Here is a 23,155-nt window from a genome sequence, read left to right as displayed (position 1 = left end):
AACCATACGATCATCTTAATAGATGCAGAAAAATTGTTTGATAAAATTCAAATCTCATTCATGATGAAACCAGCAAATGTAGCAAACTAGGAATAGAAGGAAATCTCTTGAATCTGATAAAAGGCATCTACACACACACACACACACACACACACACACACACACACACACACACACACCTACCTACAAACCTACAGCAGACAACATATTTAATGGTGAAAACTTGAAAGATTTTGCCTTGAGAACATTAACAAGACAAGGCTATCTGCTTAGTTGGAAGTCATACTCAGGATGATAAACAAATAAATAAACAAATAAATAAAAATAAGGGTTGAAAAGGAAGAAATAAACTTGTCATTATTCATGGATAACATTACTGTGTATGTATAAATTTCAAAAGAAAATCCTGATAATCTATTTAAATTCAAAAGTGAATTTAGTAAGATCAGTAGTTATAAGGTTGCCACACACACACAAAATCTAATTATTTATAAGCAGCAAATGATTAGAATATGAAATCTAAAAAATACCTTTTCAATAGAATAAAAACATTTGTAACCAAGAATAATTCTAGTAACTCTATGCAACATAAATAGGTACAATCATTTTAGAAAACTATTATATAAGTATTTATTGAAGTTGAACATATAATTAACCTTTGGCCCAGCAATTGCACTTTAAAGTATATACTCAACAGAAGCATGTTGCACTTTGGCCCCCAAAACATGTGCAAAAATGCAGTAGCAATATTTTAGAAACAACCTAAGTGCCCCTCAAATGTAGAAATAAATCAACTGTAGTGTATTTATACAATGAATTACTCTATAGCAAATGAAACTGATGAATTAATGCTGCATGCAAAAACAGAAGAATCTGGCTACCAAAATGTTGGACAAACAAAAAAGATACAAAAGATTGCATAATATCTAATTTCATCTTCAATAAGTTTCTAAAAGAAGCCAGACTACTTTGTGGTTTTTGAAGTTAAGATAGTGATTACCTCTGAGGACAAAAAAATGTCGTGCTTAGAAAGAGGCAGGATGAGGGCTTCTGGAGTGTTAGTGATCACTTCTTGGTTTGGGTGATAATTACATGAGTGTTTACTTTTCAAAAGTTTATTGTCATGTATTTATCATCGGGGCACTTCTCTGCATAAATATTACAGTTCAATATTATTTTGTAAAAAAGGAAACATCCATTTAATTAAATAAAACAAATGAATCAGTTTAAAGAAAAATTAAGTTTATAATAGTTTCAGCGATATGCATATATGGGAAAATCATTATGTGGTTTGCAAAAGACAGACTTTGGGAAATATTGAACTTGTGGCAACTTATGTTCTGCATTTCTCATCTTTTTTTTTGTTATCTTTTTGGTGTCTGATTAGGCTGAGGACAAAAGACAGTCTGTCCTGACTCTAGGTATTTCCAACCCCTCACTCTTCTGCTGCCTGCATGGCCACATTACACTTTAGAGATCGTCTTGTTTGATTCCTCTAATTTTGAGGGCAAATGTATTAAGAAACAGGGGAAGTTTTAAATTATATAACCTCTCCAGTTGCTAGTCTAGCCTTCATTCTACTCAAATTTCAATAACGCTTGGTGAATTTGACATATACCTCCGTCCTCCTTCTGTGATATCCCTTCAGCCATCCATCTTGGATGACCTCCATCCTAAAATGGGCTAATATATGTGAGAGAGCTTAGGATAATTCAAGAGAGAAAAAAAGAAGAGAGGAGGAAGGGAAGAAAGAGAGGAAGGAAGGAAGGAAGGAAGGGAGGAAGGGAGGAAGGAAGGAAGGGGAAAAAAAGAAAAGAAGAAAGAAAAGGAAAAAGAAAGCAAGAGCTTTAGAACCAAACTTGTTTCGAATCCCAACTTTCTTAGCCACTTTCTAGCTGGAGAACTTTGGCAAGATCATTAACATGTAATTGCTTCTCTGAGCCAATGTTTCCTCATCTGTAATGACTATTAAGCAGGATAACATATGCGAGGCCCTTGGCACAGTGCTTAGGATGCAGGTACCACAGTTATGGGTTCTGATGCTTCAGTAAGGGATTAAGAGGGAAGAAGTGATCTCGAGGTTTTGTGTGTCTCAGGCCCAGGGTCTTGTTATTCATCACACACCAGGCTGATGAGGGGAAGGGCAAGATTAAACTCTCCTGAGAAAATCTTTAATAGATCCCTCACGGGGTCCATACTCCAAAAGGGCTTGTCGAAGTAAGTTCGTGCAAAGACATCATCTCCAGAAGGGCCCTTGTCCAAAAGTACAAATTGAGAGGGGCGATTTGGGCTCATTTGGGCTCATTGGCGCTTAGTGTATCAGATCAGCTGGGTCAGTAAGGAAGGTCCAGTCTGCTGGAAAGAAGCAGTTACCCCTTTAGTGGGGCAGCGTGGTTGGTGTACCCCTAGGAACCACAGGTGAGCAGGAGAGACAGTTTTGTCCGATGGCTAAGAACACAAATTCTGTAACCACTCTGTTTGGATTCAAATCCCTTAGCAGTTCTGCAGGTTTAGAGAAATGCCTGAACTTTTTCCCTGCCTCAGTTTCATAAAAGGGAGATGCTGGGTGGGTGCAGAGGGTGATGGGGAGTAGAGTACAAGGACCATTCTAAGGAATTTCTACAAGAGTCGTGTTTGCTTCTATTTCCGGTTCCTTACTTACAATGTCCTTCCATGAACTTGCTTAAAGTTCCATTACTGATTTGCCAAAATAATTTGCGCCATTGATAACCGTTTCCTCCGAAAAGCCACTTAGAATTTAGAAAAGTGGTCCTGGAAATGGAAAGAGCATGAGATTAGGAGTCAGAAGACAGGTTTTAAGCTTGTCTCCATCATGAACACACCATGTAGTACTCATTAGGCCACTCCCTACCCCCCCACTGTGAGTTTCACTTTTTATCTGCAAGATGAGGGGCTGTGTTAGAGAATCCCCAGATTCCTCCCAGTTCTAAAATTTTATGACCCTTTTTAATTTGCCAATCAGTTTCAGGCTCTGAGGCGATGGATGGGTTTCAAACATGTCATGATCAGATGGTGCGGCCAGCTGACCTCATGGAACATTTTTCCCATTCCCCATCCTGAGTCTTGCGTGAATAACGAGAGTTTTCTCTTCTCCTTGGTAAACAGATAACGGGAGAGGTTTTCATGTGTGTATATATGGGAGAAATAAATAGATTCCAAATCTATTTGCAGCCTCTGTGGGGGAAGAGGCAAAGACACACAAAGAGGACACTTGGTCACTTTAAAGTCAAATCTTCTGGCTTCACTAAACTACATATTAACATATGAAGTGAATCAGCGTTTATGATCTTAGACAATTGTTTATAACATTTGAGATTCATGGAAAAAGGGACTAGATGCTGGAAGCGGGCAAATGTGTTTATTTTCAAAATAGGTTAGAAGGATGGCTAAGGACACTATAGATGAAACTGAACATTCTAGAGATTATTAAATCGACGGCTTTGAGTTCTTAGGCTGGAAGGTGACAGTCTCTAGGATCTGGGAAGGATTCACTGAAAATGTGCTACAGAAGCTGGGCTGGTCATCAAGGAATTAGGCTGTCTCCGTGGGTTGAGGTCAAACTGCAGTCACATCCCAGGAGGCATAAACAGAAGACTGTTGTCTGTGTTCCATATTTTCCATCAGCGACTTGGAAGAAGACAAACGTTCAAGCTTTCCAAATTTGTGTATTACTCCAATCTTGGAAATATTTCTTGATATTTCCAATGGCAGAAACAATAGTCCAAAGAATTTGGAGACCTGTAATGCTACGTGAAAACTGGCAATATCCAATTAAAAACGAAGGAAAAGGACAACAATTTCAAGTCCTGCATTTCGATGCATAGGAAATTCTACCAGGATAAGAGTTCAACGATTGGGCATGAGCATGAGTAGTTCCTGCGGACCAGAGTGGGAAGGTCAGTAGAATACAGACAGAACCAAGATGGTGATGCAACCATGGACTGCATCACATGAACTTTAGCTCCATTTCAAGGGAGCTAATCCCAGGGAAACAGGTCAGACTTCCTGGAGGTAGAGGGGAGATCGAATTGGCAGACGTGCTCAGGGTCCAAAGTCCCTCGCAAAGGGTAGTAGCAGAATCCCTGTGAGTCCCAGTGCAGTGTTTCATCTTGGTGCCTTCTGGCTCCGAGTGCAAGCAATTTCCTTTTCTCTCCACTGAATAGTTTATCTTGTACATGATTATGTCCAGAGCACCAGCCCGTTAGCATGACACACTCCACCGAAATTTCCCCTTTTATTGAATAGTTCCGTTTAAAAGCATTCTAGCAGCAGCTCAAAAGAACTTTTAGAGGCAAAGTGCTTTATCACTCAGAGAATGTGCCCAGGGTCTGTTTCACACCCATGAGATGAAGCTGGATTCTGGCAGGCAGTCCTCGTCTGGAGTCTGAGACAACTTTGAGAAGGAAGGCAGAAGCACAGCTCATCAAATAAGGGAGAGAGGCCAGTGGTTAAGGGCGGGGCTCTGCCAGTCAAGTCCAGGAATAGGGCCAAATCTCAGCTCAAGAACTTAAACAGCTGTGTGACCTTGGGCAAGTCACTTGATATTTCTGAGCTTTGATATTCTCATATGTTAAACTGGGATGCTAATATTACCCACCTACAGAGCTGCTGTGAAGCTCAAGTGAGACGATGTACAGAGTTCTTATCATAGTGTCTGGCAGCTTGTATGAGCTCTAACCTTGATAGAGGTTCACCAGAGGAAACCGTACAGTTTCTCTAGTTCTTTGACACATAACCTATTCTAAAATGAGGACCCTGGTTTCATGCCAAGAAGCAAAAATGTCATCATACCCTACACACAATAGTGACTGCCTGTCTAGTATCCATTAACTGAGAATATTCATGATGACAGAAGGATATAGAGTCAACAGTTCTTTCAAAGGGATGTTTATTTTGACAATCCTAACATGCCCATGCCCCTGAAAAATAGTAGCACGTAGGTGTGCAAAATACATGTCTTCAGCAGCCCGTAATGCTGACCCAGGAGGACCACAGGTGCAGCAGTGGAGGGTCCTATTTCCCCGTGTGCTTTGAGGCAGCCGGGAGTGTGCTCTGCCCCTGCCCCGCTGGAAGAATCAGGCAGTGGTGGGCTTTGCAATGAGTGTCCCCTCCCACTCGGATACCAGGACTACTGCTTCATTTCACCTTAGGGCTTTTCTCTCTCCCCTTCCTTTCCTTATGAAACATACCCTGTGCACAGTTGTCAGAGTACTAGGGAGCGGTCAGTTGGACATGGGCTTTGGAATGACAATGACAATGTCCCTTGCTGTCTTTGTGAACTTGAGCAACTCATGTCACCTGTATCTTGACCTGTACCATAGAGATAATAATATCTTTGTTTCAAAAATAAATAACGTACTATACGCCAAATTTCCAGTATAATGCCTGGCCGTCACCAGAGGCTAACTCCCTCACTTGCTTCCCTCTCGCCCCTTTACATGCCTTTCCATCCCCCTGCGGTACCCAAATCCAGTACATTTTAGGTAAGAGATGGCTGATAAATGTCTGCGTGACTAATGGTCTGTCAGTTGTCTGTCTTTCCATATCATTTGGGTGAATGGTTATTCTAAGTGATTGAGCTGAAATAGTAGGATATGATTAGAATAAAAATATTCTTGGACTTAAATAGGCCTTCACCCAAAGAATTAATGAATGAATGTGGGAATTCCTGGTACCCCTATAGGCCAGTGAACCATACATTTGACTCCAGCGTCCTGGTAAATCATCACACCATGTACAACATGGGGCGCTCTGCCTGAGGAGAGTAATCACTTGGTTGTGGCTCTTCTGTGGTCCCCTTAGCTCATAGTTAAGGTAGGGTGTATGTTATATGATGTTTTAAGTCATCCACTTGTATCTGCTTGGTCCCTATCAGATAGCACAAGACTTCTCTGGACTGGGTCGTAGTCATCTCTGTATCACCAGTGTCTGTCATTAGCCCAACATACACAAGGTACTTGACAAATGCTGAGGGAGGGAATGAAAATATATAAGAAAAAACATCCAGTCATATGGCCCTCTTGAAACAGGAAAATGTTCCACTCGCAGAAGGCAAGGTTTTGATCCCAGCAGTGAAGAAACCTCATCTGGTCCAGCAGGCGGACCCACCTGACTCACTTCTCAGATGGAAGGTCTCCAGCACTTTACCAGGCTAGGCCTTGATATTTACAGCGGGACACACCAGGCAGCCAGCAGAAGGTGCAGGCCTCTCTTGCAAGAATACTATGATGGGAGAGAGGAGCTAGATCTCACTTTTCCAATAAGGAATTTAATTATCCAATAGCTGACACGTCCATGGAGACTCCCCATAACTTTTGGGGACCTCTGATCTCATTCCTTTCTGCCCCCAGCATGGCTTTGGCTCAAGTACAAGGGAAATCAATGGCATTGTGCCTGTAGGCCAGTGACCTTCTCCCAAATCTAACCTCACTGGCACTTGTCTGTTCTGAGAGATTAAGAAAGTGTTGAACGGATCCCATATCTTTGCAATGAGGGCAACCTGGGCTCCCACCCCAGTGCCTTCCTAATTTCCTAAAATGGCCTGAATCGCTGTGGTCACTTCCTAAGTGGGCTCTCCGTCTGCACCTCTCCCCACGCTGGTCCTTTGTCCCCACTGCTGTTTCAGGAACATGCTTAAAACAACAAAGATCATCAAGTCAGAATAGCTTCCCTTCTCCAAGCATCATTCCTGCTGTTGAGGCTGCAGGATGAAATCAGGATCCACAGCACATGTACCCCAGCCTCTCTCTACCCTCTGGGCTCAACCTACCTTTTCTGTTCTATCTCCTAACCCTTCCCCATAAGACACTGTGTGCACACCCAACTGTTTCACTAGGACCTTGCCACGCTCGTGCATTTGCATCCTCTGTTCCTTCTGCCTGGAATTACGTTACATATTAGATCTCTCCTGGAATAAGAAACAGAGCCTGCAGCTGTGAGGATTTTCCCAGGTACTCAGAGGAGCTCATTTCAGCAAACTTGTAGGAAGGTCCTATTCTGGCCAGAAGATGCATTCAATCTGTTGGTCCTTTACAAAAACTGAAGTTTTTTTTTTCATGTGAATTGGCTTATGAGATCTGTTTTACTATGAGTACAGGGAGCTGCTTTGCTATTATGAGCTGAATTGTGTCTCTCTCAGATCCATATGTTGAAGTCACAAGTCCCAATACTTCAGAATGTGACTATATTTAAAGGTAGGACCTTTAAAGAGGTGATTTAGTTACAATGAGGCTGCTAGGGTGGACCCTAATCCAATCCAACTGGTGTCCTTAGAAGAAGAGGAAATTTGGACCCACACACAGATACCAGAGTTGCACGCACACAGAGGAAAGGCCGTGTGAGGACACAGCGAGAAGGTGGCCGTCTGCAAGAAAAGGAGAGAGCCCTCAGGAGAAACCAGCCCTGCGGACACCTTGATCTAGAACTTCTAACCTCCAGAACTGTGAGAAAATAAATTTCGGTTGTTTAAACCCCCCAGTCTGTGGTAATTTGTTATGTGAGCCCTAGCAAACGAATACACTTGTAACAAGCAAAATGTTCTTATTCATCTTTGAATTCTTTAAATTCTTAGTGCTTAGAGCTTCTTGGAACGTAGCAGATAATCAATAAAGGTATATCAAATGGCAGAAAGAATCTGGGATTGGCATCACCGTACAGGGCTGGGATGTAAGCACCACATTCTGGGGGAAAGGGCATATCCAGCTGCAGAGAGATCTGGGATGTTCCCGGGAGTCTAGGGCAGTAATAAAAATGATAGGGGTCCAGGGCACTGCTGTCCATTGCATATCACCATTCGGGCACATGCTCAGGGACCCTCTGAAGACATCTCTTCCCTCCTGAAGACCTTCATATCCCTTTGGGATGACAGTGAGTTTCCAGATTCTTGGCTTGGTTTTCCTTTATCATAAGGAAACAAGAGAAGGTCTTTTTTTTTCCACGTCAGCACGTATTAGTATAACCTCCACCCCACATACTGCCTTCCACCTCTGAAAAATAGGACATTCCTGTTTAGTGAAATAACATGCCAGCCACAAAGACAAATGGAGAGCAGCAAGAAAAAGAAGCTGGGAGGCTGTGAATTGCTTTTCTTTCTTTCCCATATAAATATAGTAAGAGAATGTCCGATGCATAATTGAGCTTTGGCGAAAGATCTCAGCCCATTTGTGGGGGAAGAGTGGGGACTTTTTACGGAGACAACTTCTTTTCTACTTAAGGAAAAATTGATGTTGGAGCCAAGTTATACCCAGCCTGACCTTTTCCCTCTCTTCCTCCTCCAATGACGACACTTCCAGACTGTTTTCTGGGATTAATGTTCCCGTTTCAACCTACCTATGGTAAAGTTCCTTTACCCATGTCCTCATAACACATTCACTTGCATAGTCTTGTGAGTGCCTCCAATTTATACTTGTTAGTATATATATATTTTTACCAAGTTCACAAAGCTTTTGCTTCAAGGTAGGACTGCCTGGCTTAGTGTCTGCCCATAGATGCTCTACAAATGTCTGTATGGAGCAATGAATGAGATGACCTTGTTTTCCCTACCTCTACCTTATGCCCAAACACACACACACACACACACACGTACACACACGCACAAATAATTCTCTATTCTACTCCCTTTTCTTTTCTTTTTTTTTTTTTTGCGGTACGTGGGCCTCTCACTGTTGTGGCCTCTCCCGTTGCGGAGCACAGGCTCCGGACGCGCAGGCTCAGCGGCCATGGCTCACGGGCCCAGCCGCTCCACGGGATGTGGGATCCTCCCGGACCAGGGCACGAACCCGTGTCCCCTACATCGGCAGGCGGACTCTCAACCACTGCACCACCAGGGAAGCCCCTCTACTCCCTTTTCTTGATAGCAGTTGTCAAGCTTGCACCTGCCTGGCAGGGTGTCTTCTCCCAAGCTTGCCTTTAAACAGGGTCTCAGGACTTCTCTGGCGGTCCAGTGGTTAAGACTCTGCACTTCCCCTGCAGGGGGCACGGGTTCGCTCTCTGGTGGGAGAACTAAGATCCCGCATGCTGCACGGTGCTGCAAATAATCAAACACACAAATAAATAAGTAAACAGGGTCTCATGCTCTGGGCTGCTAATTCTTTATCGATCCTACCAGAACTGCCCAATCTCAGCTCTTGTCATGTCAATTGCACCGATTCCAGAAAAAGAAATGTATTAGCCCAAAGAAATGAATGGTGGCATGCCAAGTCTTGCCAGAAGGCCAATGGGGAAGAGATTATTTTAAGGGGAAGGGGATTCCTTAGATGACGCCACAGGTGTTTCCTGTATTTTAAGCTGACTCTGCTTGGCACGTTGGGCTATAGACAGCTTGCTGCAGAATTTCTCCTTTGATAAGGGTTTGGCGAGAAGCCTTATTAGATTTAAGTCTTTAGTATAGTGAGGGGACATCTTATCTACTTTGGAAAACCTGTTCTCTTAGAGCTGTATGCAATGCTATAATTTACATATGGATCAATCTGACCATTACATAACCAGTCGATAACTCATTTAGATTCTGATTCCCAGCACCTCAGTGTACAACTCTGCAAGAAAGCAACACTGTGTCTCTGCTCGTCTTTCGGTGCATGGAGACGAACAACCTCAAACCCATGTAAGCCATCCAGAGCTGAAGACAACGGGTCCCCTATTGGACAATGCAGCTGATGAATGAGGTGACATTAATTAATAAGCCTAGAATGAATGGCTTATGGTCATTCATTCACTCAGCATATATTTATTCACAAAGCAGCTTGGTTTTGAGTTTCTCAAGGAGCTTCTGACATCTTCTTGGAGGTATAGAAAAGTCCAAATCTGTTATTCTTAGACATAAATGGCTAGAGAAGAAAGAATCAAATTTAGGCTCCAATTTGAAGTCTCCTGGGTCAAAGCATGCCCTACGTCATGTAGGTCTTATACTCCACTTCTGTACTTCTTGCCACTTTCTTACCTGGGCTCAGGAAGCCCTGTTTGTGTGTTTTTGTTTGGGGTTTTTTTTGCACAGCTAATACAAGGATCCTGCAGTTCCTCCAGATTCATGGGTCCCAAGCATTAGTGGTAGGACTGATTTTTAAAAACCTAGCATCCTATAGACGTGCAAAGAAAAAGGGCAATATTTTAAAGGGTCTCTCCCCAACTCAGGCAATTTGGAAACCACTGGTTTTGTGAACAACTCAAGCTTCCGAATTAGTAAGACTTGGACTTCAGTGTTCTAGTCTGAGTAAACTCCCTCACCTCTCTAAGGCCTGTTTCCCACCGTCTCTGAAATGGAGATAATTACACCTACTTCAAAGAGTTGGTGTGTACCTATGTGTGTTTTGTAAAAAAAGAGAAAATACCTATGAAGTGTTTATCACAGAACATAGTAGGTTTTCAGTAACTATCAGTTCCTGTATCTTCCACGTTTCATTCCTGAGAATTGACTTAAGCCACACTGACCTCTCCTTCTTTACATCATGTCTGCCTCTTTGGGTTCTCAAAGGCCATTGCCAAGTGTGCCTATGCGGCCTCTAGCACGTACACTCTGAACTACTGATCGGTGCCCGGTGAACCTTGAGACATTGTTCAGATTTGCTTGTGTAGCTTTATGTAATTCAAACATGATTATGGAGTTGGAAAAAAACGAGTCAAAGAGTCAGTGCACTTCCTTGCATCAAACAGTAAAAGAGCCCTTAGTAGAGAAGCATTTTCTGTCAATGGAAGCTTCAGGCTTGTTCTCTCCATAGCTGGACTTCTTTACTTCATGTTTAATCACAACTCAGAGAACATTCCGGAGGGCTGCAGAATCCAGCCAAGGGTGATGATGGGCTCATCATCTTGGAAATGCACTTGGAAATCTCCCCCATCAGTTTCCCTCCGGTGAGGGCTGCACGGCCTCACTAATTTAACGAGCCAGGCGGGGGGAACAGAGGTGTTGCATTGGGCTCTGGGGGTCTTCATTGTGCCATGTCATGAGAAGGGAATAAACACTACTTTATGGAATAGTCGGGGACAGACTAGGGCAACATCGGACCGAGGAGAGTCACTGGTGACAATCCAGTTCAACCCTAGTCTTTAAAGGAGGGGAAACGAAGGCTCAGGGAGGGCAGGCTCTTTGCTCAAAGTGACACGGATACTGCAGCTGGTGACGGATCTCAGGCAGCAGCTCCCATTTCTAGTTTGTGCTGCTGCCTGTTATGCTCCTGGCACAACAATTCTGTGGTCTTTGGAATTCCATAGGGTGAGGTTTGTCTTCGTTGTTTATTTTCAAACTTTGGTGATTCTCCTCATGACCCTTATCTCAGCTACCATTGCTTAAAGGTCACATTGAAAAGCAGGGAGAAGTGAATGAATGAGTCAGCGAATGCAGCTCTCAGCCCTCTGTCTGGCTGCTGCCAGCTCCGCCCTAAATTAACTACACGGTGCACACTATTTGGCTTCATTGGGTGCCAGACAGATAGTGTTCCTCCCAGCTCAAGACTTAGGACAGCAGGCAGTTCTATCTTTCTGGTCTCCATAGTGCCCCTCCTGGAGCAGGGGTTCGGTGACATCTTGCTGAAAGAAGGAATAAAGGAGCAAAGGAACCAATTGATTCCTACCTGTTGGAGTTCCTCTCTCTTCACCCTCACTCCCTGGTGTCCTTGTCCTTTGGCCCACAGTGCTTAGAATCACAGATTTTGAGAAAGGACTTTTCAGAAAGGCAATGCTGGATAACCAGATCCAACCCAGTCCCTTTCCAGAACGGATGACGTGCCCAAGGAAGGGTCACAGAGTGACTCCGTGTCGGGGCTGGGACTGAATCCCAGCTTTTGTGATTCCTGGTGCAGGAGCTAAACTTTCCCTGCCCCTCTGTTCCTTCTATTCACTTGTCCTCCCCAGGAACATCTCAGACCTTGGCTCTTAACCTGGAAGTTGTGTTCCAGGAGCCGCTTTACATGCTCATCGTACGATGCGCTCCGAGACGACATCCTCATTAAGAAAGCTGGCATAACAGTAAGTGTGCAAAGCATGGCTTATCCCCTACACTGAAGGATAAACATTGCCTTTCCTCTATCCTGAAGGATCACCCAGCTCAGCTGAGACTGGTTTAGAAACATGGGGCTCCACAAGCGTCTCTGAGGACTGGGGCCAAGGACTGGGTGACAAGTGTCGCATCATGCCTCACACTTGGTACGTCTCAGTTTACTGTTCTCATATGACGCTCGTACATCTCCTGTTATCTAAGAATATACTGCACGCTCTTAAAGATGTGCAGACAGAGGCTCAGAAATTGGACGACTTGGCCAAGGTCTTGCAGTGGCTATGATGGAGTGAGGACTCCGGTACCTGGTGATGGATCGATGAGAGGATATTAAAGTGGATAGATATTCGTTAGGCCGACCTCAGCAGGAACATCGCCTGCCTTCCACGTCAGTCACCACAATTGGAGAGTGAGAATTAGGTTGACAGAATTGTGAGTCTCAGCACTGATGTTCTTAGCTCTCTTCCTAAGACTCCAATAACAATACGTTAGGACATTTGCTATCACAAGGCAACCTGAAAATACAGTCTCTTAAATGAGATAGAAGTTTGTTCTCTCTTTCCTAACAGTCTGAGGTGAGCAGCTCAGACAGGCAGGAAGCCTTGCTCTTAGAGGTTGTACAGGGACCTAGATTCCCTTCATGCTGTGGCTCTATTCCCTAGGGTGTGAGAAGCAAGCAATTGCCTTTAAGCAAGTGACATGAAATTCACAACCTGTCACTTTTTCTTACTGGCAAGAATGTAAGTCATAAGGCTCCCTCGATCTGTGAAATCCTGAGAAATATAGTTTGTAAATGAGTGGGCGTGCGTGTAGTTAATTTTGTTTGTGCGCTGAGGAGTGGTTCTATCATTAAAAGAAAGAAGGGAAAATAAATGCTGGGGACAGTTAGCAGTCTTGGGCACAAGGGCTAAAAAGCCAGGTTCCACTCTGAGCCTTACTAAGAAGGAGAGAAATCAGAATAGTGCACCTTTATCGACTACATACTGAAGGGCAAAGTCTAGGCTAAGTCGTTGGTGCCTATTGTCCTATTTACTGCTCATAAGAACCTACAACATATGTCCTATTATTATTCCTGCATTCTGCATAAGGAAACAGGCTGGGATTACATTAGCTGGTAAGGGAGAGCCAAGACTGGTGCTCAAATCTAGCTGACACTTAAAGTTCGTGATCTTAACTTTTATGCTATACTTCCTTCTTCCCTACCATTTGAATTCCAAGCTGGGAACTCCTATGTGACAGGACGGCCCAGGCAACCTAAAACACTCAGTCAAACAAGGAATATATCCACTCCCCACCGTTCTGTTAATTATACTTAATGTACGAGCAATCCAAGGCGGCATTCACGGAGAGATTATTTAGTCATTCATTCACGAAGGAAAAAAAGATTGGACACCTTCTAGGGAGCAGGTTTGAGGTTACTCACTTGCTTATTCGATGCTGAGCGAATTGGACATAGTGTCTGATTTTTAAGGAGCTTATAAACTAGAGAAGGAGATGGTCCTTAACTCTGTAACGACAACCTATAATTCCACAACTAAAACTGGTAGTAAATATATACTATAAAGAAAATGCCATAAGAGAAAACGACGGGAGGAAGCACTTCCTTCAGACACAGTGACCTGGGAAGACTTCTCAGAATAAGCATCATCTCAGCTGTGCTATGAAATGTGAACAGGAGGCATGAAAAGAGTGTGGGCTGAAGTCTCCAGGGAGAGGGACCAGTCTGGAAAGGCCTTGACGCAAGCGGGAACTTGGCATGTTCAAGGCATGGGCAGGGGACCAGCTTAGCTGGAGTTTGGCAGGTGGGGAAATCCCATAGGAGATAAGGATGCTCTGGAAGCCCCAGGTCAGACCCGGGAGAGCCTTGGAGACTGTGTTAAGGAGGTTGGAGCTCTATCTTACTCCACGGGGACATTGGCAGGAGTGAAATGAATTATTTGTATTTTACTAAGACCCCTGTTGTGGAAAATGGAGGGGGAGAATCAAGAGAGAAAAAGGAAGGAAGGTTGAGAAGCTATTGTAATGGTTCAGGTGAGAAAGGATGGTGGCTTGGATGACGGAGTGGGGAGTGGGGGTGGAGTGTTGTGGATTTGTGATCCATTTGGGGTTGAGTGATGGATTGGATTGGAGATGGTGGAGGGGACGGGATCCTGAACTGAGTTAAGAAAGAAATGACTCTCCCAGGTTTCTGGTTGAGAGACTTGGTGGATGGTGGTACCTGCAACTGACATGGGAGAGACGAAGAGAAGGACTAGTTGAAGGCGATGAACTAAGGTGATCAGCAGAGTGGGCGAAGATTTTGAAACAAGTATGGTGGCCAAGGGGCAGCAAAATTAGGTCAGACCCACCCTGGGGCTCTGGGTGATCGTTCTACATGCAGGTTACACAGGCACATTGAGAATCCCTCGGTGAGGGGCTCTTTGGGGGTGAAAGTCTGTTCACCAGATCAATTCAGGGATACTGTGGGCAGAGCTGCTTAAATTATACTCATCAAGGAATGACCCTAAGTCCAGGGAGAGTGATAGGGTACCCCAGGGAACACATACGATAGGGAAAACAGGCTCAAAATTACTCTGTCCTTTGTTTTCTCATAAAAGCTAATGTGAATTTTTTTTCTAGTCCATAATATATACCTGTATTTATGTGTAATATACATGTATGTGTATATAATGTCTATTGTAATGAGATTAATATTATTAATATTAAATTATGTCTCCAATTACTTATAATCAAGTGAAATTGACCATCCAGGAAAACGTGTCTCATTTATACCTTGGTTTCATTTACCTCCTGGCATAAAGCCAGGCACTTTCTGAGGTATGTGTCTCCCTTTCTGAGAAATATGACTGTCAATGAATAAAAATCAGAGTAGGAACATGTAGGTATGCCTTCACCATCATCTCCAGTCTTGGGTGAGATTGTTCCCATCCCTCGAACAATGATAATAATGTCCATATGCCCACCTGCAGTGGCCAACTTCACCGTGTCACGTGCACACAGGTCATTTTAGTCTTTATCTGAGCTGGACCAGAGGCACTGTGGCTTTCTGCCCCAAGACCTCGTGGTGTGTGAAGATCAAAGTAAGGTGATCAGGGACAGCAGAGCTCTGACGATGCCCCATGCTCCTGGAACTGAGCCGGGGTGCACACCATGGACAGGCACACACGGCTTCTTGTCTGAGGACGAAGCTCTGTCCCCAGTCCTGGGCTCCTTGCATAGAAATGGGAGTGGGAGGCCTGCCTGAGAATGACCTTCATTAGCTCTGAACCAGCTTTTCCTCCTCTCCCTTTCCCCCCTCAGAGATTTATTTATTCATTTGCTTTGGCAGAGTTAATGGGGACTGAGGCTGGGATGGCGGGTAGCCAATAGTGGATGGAGAGTGTTATATATTGCTTCCTGCAGGGTGACACTGGGGGCGGGCAGGGCGGGAGGAAGGGAGGGAGGGAGGGATGGGGCTAGACGGGCGGCTGAGGTCTGCTCTAATTGAATACCTAGAGAACAAGATGGATGGTCCCCCCCAGGGAGCAATTAGACCTTGAGGTAGCAGGAAGAAAGAGGAAGGAAAAAGCTGGGTGGGGACCGAGAAAAGGAGTCAGGGAGAGAAAACCCCTGGTGGTGTTGGATCTCAGAATAAGGCAGATACACCAGGCAACAGAGACGGAGGTGAGGTGGGGGGAGTCCCTGTAGCACACACATCCCAACCGCAGGTCCAGCCCAGGGCAGAGGCGCTGGTGTCATTTAAGAAAGTCCTTCCAGTCTCCCCCTTGGACCTGGCATCTCCACGTTTGATGACGCGTGAAATTCATTACTTAGGCTTAGGATTTTGAGTCCCTTGTGGGAAGCAATAATTTAAACTGTGATCATTGTTTTACGCCACAATGTGAATGAGCTGTGTGGTGGTGTGGTGGGTGGAGGGGAGGTGTTAAGAGTAAATTAATACCTGGAAAAAGCAAGTTAGGGGATATGAGTGGAGGATGATGAGGAACGAATGGGGTTGAGGACCCCAGAAGCTGATCACTGTTGTCTTCTCTATCACCCCAAGCTTAGTGCTCTGTGGCTGGATTTGGAGGGTTCAGTGCCCTGGCCCAGAAACACAGGAAGAGATGCAGGAAGGATGCTTGAGGGAGGGTGGGTGGAGCTGGCTTGGGGGAGGCATGGGTAGAGAGCGTGCATAAAGATTTGGGGAGTCAGGCAGAAGACTGCTTCAGGGAAAAGTTATTACCAAGACTGGAGGTTTTTAGGGAGAATTTGATAGAAAAAAATGACTGGCAGGTGGGTGAGTAGCAGGCAACATGTGAAGGATCCTTATCATACGCTATGGAGTTTGGGCTTAACTTTACAGAACACCAGAAAGAACGACCAGCACTTTCTGAGCAGAGAGAAGAAGAGAGGTGGTTGAAGGGGACGGTGCAGAAAACTAGCCCTCTGGACCTCATTTCACTTGCTCTTCCTAACACCCCGGGAAGGGAGGTCTTACCCTCTGATTTCTGCGGCTGAGGACCTTGTGACCTGAGAGGTTATATACCTGCCCAAGACATTCAGCTGCAAAGCAGGAAAGCTGAGATTCAAATCCAGGTCTATCTGAAACCCAGATCTGTGCCATGACAGCATATAGGCATGTTGGCGGGTTTTAGTGAGACTGAAATTCTCCACCAATATGCCAGGTTTTGTTAGCATATTAGTTTCCTAGGGCCGCCATATGCATGACCACAGATTCAGTGGATTAAAAGAGCAAAAATGGATTCTCTTCTGGTTCTGGAAGCTAGAAGTCTGAAATCAAGGTTCTCTCTGAAGGTTCTAGGGGAGAGTCCTTCCTTGCGTCTTCCAGCTTCCAATGGCTCCAGGAATTCCATGGCTCGTGGCAGCCTCCCTGGGATCTCTGCCTCCGTCTTCACATGGCCATACCTCTGTGTCTCCACCCCTTTTCATCTCTTATAAGGACATATGTCATTGGAATTAGGGCCCATCCTAACCCAGGAAGACCTTGCCCTCAGATCTTCAACCTTATTGCATCTGTAAAAACCCTTTTTCCAAATAAGGTCACATTCACAGTTTCTGGGTGGACAGATCTTTGGAGCTACTCAGCCTACTCCAGGGAGCTTGAGGAAGGAGAACGGAGACCAGAAGCTCTGAGATACATCTCCTCCCCTTTCACCCCAGTCAATAGCTGTGTGGCTACGGCATCTCCTAGTGCTTTACCATCCACTGTCTTATTTGCTTTTCACAACAGTCTGGCAAGGGGTCGAGAAGGAAGGGATGGTCCTTGTTCTTTATAGGGATGAAGGAAAAAGGCCCGAACCCTGAAAACTTACCCCATGGTTCCACCCTCTGGAGCTAGACTTTTGGCCGGCTGGGGGGTGAGTGAGTGAGTGAGGGACCTATTTCTTTACCAATTGAAACAGTGTCTGGTTCCAGACTAACTGAAATAGTAGTGGCATCTCCTCTCCTGATTTTCAAGACCAGTTGCTGTCACCGCAGTTTGACCCAGTACCCTGTGTTCAGAAACCCTTAGCTAAAAGACCCTTAGCAGATGGCCATGGTCACATGTCTGTAAGTAAACGAAAAGTTTTAATAACCTTGGCCAAAAGAAAACTTTGGTTCCTGGCTTTCAGAGAGCTAAGGGTTCAAGTGTTCGTGGCTGGCTGGTGCAATGGCTGCTGGTGGCTGGAGCCCCTCCTTGCTGGCCACCTTCAGGGCTCACCGCCAATCCCTGCGGGTAGTGATGTCTTACATTTGTGATTGGCCTAAGCAGGCCCTGAGTCCTGGGCTCTGGTGCTGCCTTCCATGTGGCCATAGGGTGGGAGGTGTCCTGAAAGCCGTGGGCAGTGGTCACTGAGTGCACCTGGGTAAGTGGACAAGAAGGCCTGCGTTAGCATAAGTGTGTTTCATGTGTCAGGAGAGGGATTCGGGGAATATTTCAGAGGCTCTGCAGTATCCAAGTGAGGTGTCCAGCCAGCCCCTCACGGCTTGGAGGAGCTGCCTCTCTGTGCTGGGACGCAGATGTCTGACATGTGTTTGTGCGGAAAGGGTTGGGGGAGGGAAAGTGGAGCTGAGAAGGGAAGCGGAGGGGGAGGAGTGAGGCGGAAGAGGGAGAGGATGAAAGAGAAATTGGTGGGGGAGTAAGGGTCAACCAGAGAAAGGCAGAGAAAGGCAAATAAAAGGAAGGGAGAGAAGAGTGAAAGGAGAGAAAAAAGTGGCTGGTTCTTGTGTGATGGGAAACGGGGTGATACTTGACTGATTTGCTCTCAGGGATGGGTGGCCTTTGACCATCACATCCCCCTGGAAGGATGCTCTTTGAAACCTTAAGCACAAAAAATGTAGGATGTTCCCAGCCATGTCATTCCAACAATAAAGATAATAATAAAAAGTAAATTCACCCAAGTTCTGTGGTTTTTTTCATGAAGAATTTTTAAAAATAGCAAACAGGATTTCATGAGGTTTTACAATAGTAAACATTATCTTCTTCCAAAAAGTACATTTCGATGACCCTCCATTGTCAGTGCTCCAAGTACAGGCTTATCAGGTAGAGCACACCGAACAGGTGAGTGTCAGCAGAATGAGGGGGACGTCATTGGTGAGCGTCCTTGTGTTCCTTTGTACAAAGCTATTTCACATATGCTATAAGACTGGATTCTATGAGGAAAGATAAAGCAGGTTTTTATTTTTTAATTAGAAAAATGTATGGCTAAAGAAAAATGAATCTTTCAGTCCCAACATCCACCTACTCCAGCTGCTTACATTTCTCCAGCGTGTCTAATGACTGTGCATTCATGAGGATGTTTATACAACACGAGGAAGGACGTTCTCCTTCAAAGCTGTCCAAGAATGGAAGACCCTCTTCAGGAGGAAGGAAGTACTTGTCAGTACTGCGGTTTCAAATGCACCCCGCCATCACCACCAAAACATATATCCACATCCTAAGCCTCAGTACCCGTGAATGTGCCTTATTTGCATATAGGGTCTTTTCAGATGTAATTAAGTTAAGGATCTCAAGCTGAGATCATCCTGGCTTTAGGGAGGCCCTAAATCCAATGACTGGTGTCCTGATAAGAGAAAGGAGTGGGAGGTATGGGACCCAGACATGGGGGAGAAAGCAGAGACTGGAGTGATGCGGCCACAAGCCAAGGAATGCCAGGAGCCACTAGAAGCTGGAATTGCCAAGGAAGGGTTCTCTCTAGAGCCTTCAGAGGGAGAGAAGACCTGCCTGCTGACACCTTGATTTCAGACTTCTGGCTCCAAACTGTGAGCGCATACAGTTCTGTTGTTTTAAGTTTCCAAGATTGTGGTGATTTCTTGCAGCAGCTATAGGAGACGAATACAGAGGGATCAAGCAGGGGATTATGCCTCCTTGGTGAGGATTATCTCCAGCGGAACCTGAGCATCAGAAGAGCAGGTCGTTTGGCTGTGTGACTGTCAAGGTTCTTTCTCATCCTCAGATTTTATAACTCAGAGAATGTTTACTCACCTGCATTATGCACTTATAATTTAATGTTCTGCTTTTATGTTCAATGTGATTCTATATGACTGTGTATATGATTTCATCTATTTGTCTCTAATGACTACATACTATGCCATCAGATGAAAGTACCACAATTTCCTAACTTCTCTTACTGTTGATGCAAATGGTTTAAATATGTTTTACTATTATAAGGAACGCTGCCTCAGGCCTCCCTGCTCAAGCAGCTATTTTTCATTGGATGTCCTATGACAGTGGTTCTCAACCAGGGGTGGGACATGTGGCGGTGTCTGAAGACTGTGATTATTACAAGCTGTTGTCAGGGTTGCTACTGTCATCTAGTGGGTAGAGGCTGGGGTTGCTGCCAAGCACCCTACTTACAGGACATCTTTCCAGCAAATACTATCCAGTCCAAAGTGTCGACAGTGGTAAGACTGAGAAAACATGCCTTCGGGTAAAATCTTGGGATGGAATAAATAGGTCCTTGGGTTTGACTCTTTTTTTTTTTTTTTGCGGTACACGGGCCTCTCACTGTTGTGGCCTCTCTCGTTGCGGAGCACAGGCTCCGGACGCGCAGGCTCAGCGGCCATGGCTCACGGGCCCAGCCGCTCCGTGGCATGTGGGATCTTCCCGGACTGGGGCACGAACCCGTGTCCCCTGCATCGACAGGCAGACTCTCAACCACTGCGCCACCAGGGAAGCCCGGGGTTTGACTCTTGACATGTGTTATAAGAGTGTAGGCAACTGCCCGACAGTCACGTGCCGGCCAGTGGCAGAGCCAGGCCCACAACTAGGACAGACTGCAGTCCAGCACTGTCATCATCCCAGCCCAGCGACCTCTCCTCCATAGTCTCAAGCTATGGAAACATCTAACAAGGTGTTTCAGGACCGAGAACCAACAGAAGATAAATATACCTGGACCTTTGGTGCTGAGGCTCTTGATGACTTTGGGAAAATGAAGTTTACCCTCTTCTAAACGGAACGTTGGTTCCCACTGTGTTAGGAAGACTTCCCTAAACACTTCAGTCCATACCGCCCATCTCATCATGCCTCTCATCATTGTCTGCACTGATCATGAAAGCACTTTAAATGTTCTGGCACATGGTAGGCCCTTCATAGATGCTTGGAAAATGTCTGAATGATGATCAGTTTAATAGCTTTCTGTGAACTATCCTGGGTATGAATACAGTCTGGTCTGAAACAGTGACTGTAGGAGAACACATGCTCACGGAAACTTGAAATGGTCCAGGCAGAACCTGCAGCCTCCCCTTCATCTCCCGAGACTTGGGGGCTGCTCCCATTGGATGGTGGAGGAACCCATTCCATCCGTGCTCTCGGAGCGTGGTCCAGAAGAGGGCCCCTTCCATGTCATCTGGGAGCTCATTAATAATGCAGGTGGCTACTTCACAGGTGTACAGTCCATCGTCTACCTAAAGCCCAGAGCCGTGTTTATATGTGGATGGATGAAAACGGCCCTCCCTCCCACCACAATAGCAGAAGGAGCTGGGAAGTTCAACAGAAGTGATCTGGGCAAGACACTCTTCCTTGCCAGTGAATGTGATGAAATCGTGTAATAATGCACAGGGCAGGGAAGGGGCACGCACTCCTTTAGCATGATAAGGTGGGATTATTATCTTGCAAGCCCCTAAAATGAATACAAATTTCTCATGAAGGTCAGACAAGAGTCTTGAGAATGACATTAATCCTCAGCATGGGATAACGTGCTAGTCTCAGATCCTTTATGAGGAAAAACGGTCACAGTCCAGAGAAAAGCCTTTTGCCCTCATTTCTCTTCCTCTGCCCTCAAGCATCATCTAGAACTCCCTCCCCACCCCACCGCTTCCTACTCTTTGGAAACCAGAGCTTGTGCCTTCTTTTTACCAAAGTAATAGAGATGGTATTAAAAAAGGTCATTGGGATTAAGAGGGTGTTTCAGGCATTAGGAGGCTGTAGAGATGGGGATTTCATTACTGTATCAGGAGGATGACACATTCTGGGCAAGAGGAGGGGGAAGAGATAGCAAAGGAAAAGGTCTTGAAGGAAAAGAGCTGCAGGAAGGGGTGCCTGTGCAGGAGGGGTCAGGAAGGGTCACCTGTGCAGGAGGGGTGCCTCCCCTCTTTGTGAGGTGGGAAGGGACCGGGGAGTGAGGCCAGGGTTTAATGCCTGAGTCCCGTGTCCCACCCTTTCCCCTAAGGCTGCATGAGTGTGACCAGATCCAGATCCTTTCAGTAGGAAGCTGCTTCATTGGGTCCCAGAGTCTGTTAGATTGGAGGAAGGCAAGAGAAGAAAGAGAAGGAAGTCTCCACCTCCACCCCAACCCTCTGGTCATCTAACAGGTGTAAACCACACCCTCTTCATGGCTTATTGGGTGACAAGAAGTACTTCCCTCAGACTGTGAACCAGCTGGAAAAAAAGTAAATAAAATGCTCCTTAATTAGCATCACTCTCTGTGGGACAGTAAACAAGGGTCTACTATGCAGGTTCTATTGAGATAAGAAAACTGAGAACCAAAAGGTCTATAAACAGCTTCATGGTAAAACAGCAATCTGGGTCCAGGACACCAAGCACGTGTTCCTCCCTGTATCTGACTATCTCTGTGCCCCTGGGAGGAGAGAGAGCACCCACCTGTATGGTCTCTGGGAGACGGCGGTGGGTGCCAAGCAAGGGACACAGTGGTCCACACAGCCAAGGGGGAGAACGTGATGTCCCACTCTGTGCACCACGCACAGTTCATACAACCCAGCATGTGATTCATTGCTCTTAACTTCTCCCCTCCATGTTGTAGTGAAACTGAGAGGGGTTTTGCCCTCCAAAAATCATCTGGAAGTCTTTGAAAGGCATTGATCATGTCAGCAGGCACGTGCCTACCTGAAGAACAGTTGGGTTGCAGTGGATCAGAGTGAAGTGTGTGACATGGGCTGCAAATAGGGAGTCCCTAGCATCTGACATGCAGTGGGACTGCATTCAGAGGGAGTCTTCTTAGCCTTAAAGGAGCAAAAATGTCTTTCCTGCAGCAAAAAAATATTCATAATCCTCTTATCCATCAAACCTCAATCAAAACTTAACCTCTTTCTTGCTGTTGTATTTATTTTTCAAGAAGTGAGCATATTGGCTCACCTTACTTCCCTTACCTTCTTTTCCTTACTTTCTTTGTGGGTTTTATCCAAAGTCATGAAGCCTGGGAGGTGGATGTGGAGGAGGCCGTGTCCATGGCAATGAAATGGTAGACTATAAGTAGTAGTCAAACATTTAACACATGTATTCACTCATGCACTCAACAAGTAAACATACTTACTGAGCACCTGGCATACTGGCATGTGAAAGACAAGCAAGATGAATAAGACAGGATTGGTTAACAAGATACAGCATGTATCCTGATTACTACTATACCAAGAGGAAAATCATTGCCCCAAGATGTACAAATAAAATAATATAGGATTTGAGGAGAGAACGTTCAGCTTAAGAGTACATGGAAGGCTTTGTGAGGTCTCAAGATGACATTTTCATTGGGCTTAAAGAGGATTCAGGCATGAGAGCATGGACAGTAGTAGAGATTACTGGCAAATGAACCTGATAAAATAGTGACAAGGAATTATAGGTTAAATATTGAGGATGGTAAATTATATAGGTTGAAGTTCAGGTAAAGTGTATGACGGGAAGTAGTGGAAATTGTCTTTGGAAAGATATGTTGG

The sequence above is a fragment of the Orcinus orca genome, chromosome 11, assembly GCF_937001465.1.
Source record: "Orcinus orca chromosome 11, mOrcOrc1.1, whole genome shotgun sequence".
In the NCBI taxonomy this organism is placed as follows: Eukaryota; Metazoa; Chordata; class Mammalia; order Artiodactyla; family Delphinidae; genus Orcinus; species Orcinus orca.
The sequence above is the reverse complement of the archived record's forward strand: the minus strand, read 5'-3'. Positions refer to the sequence as shown.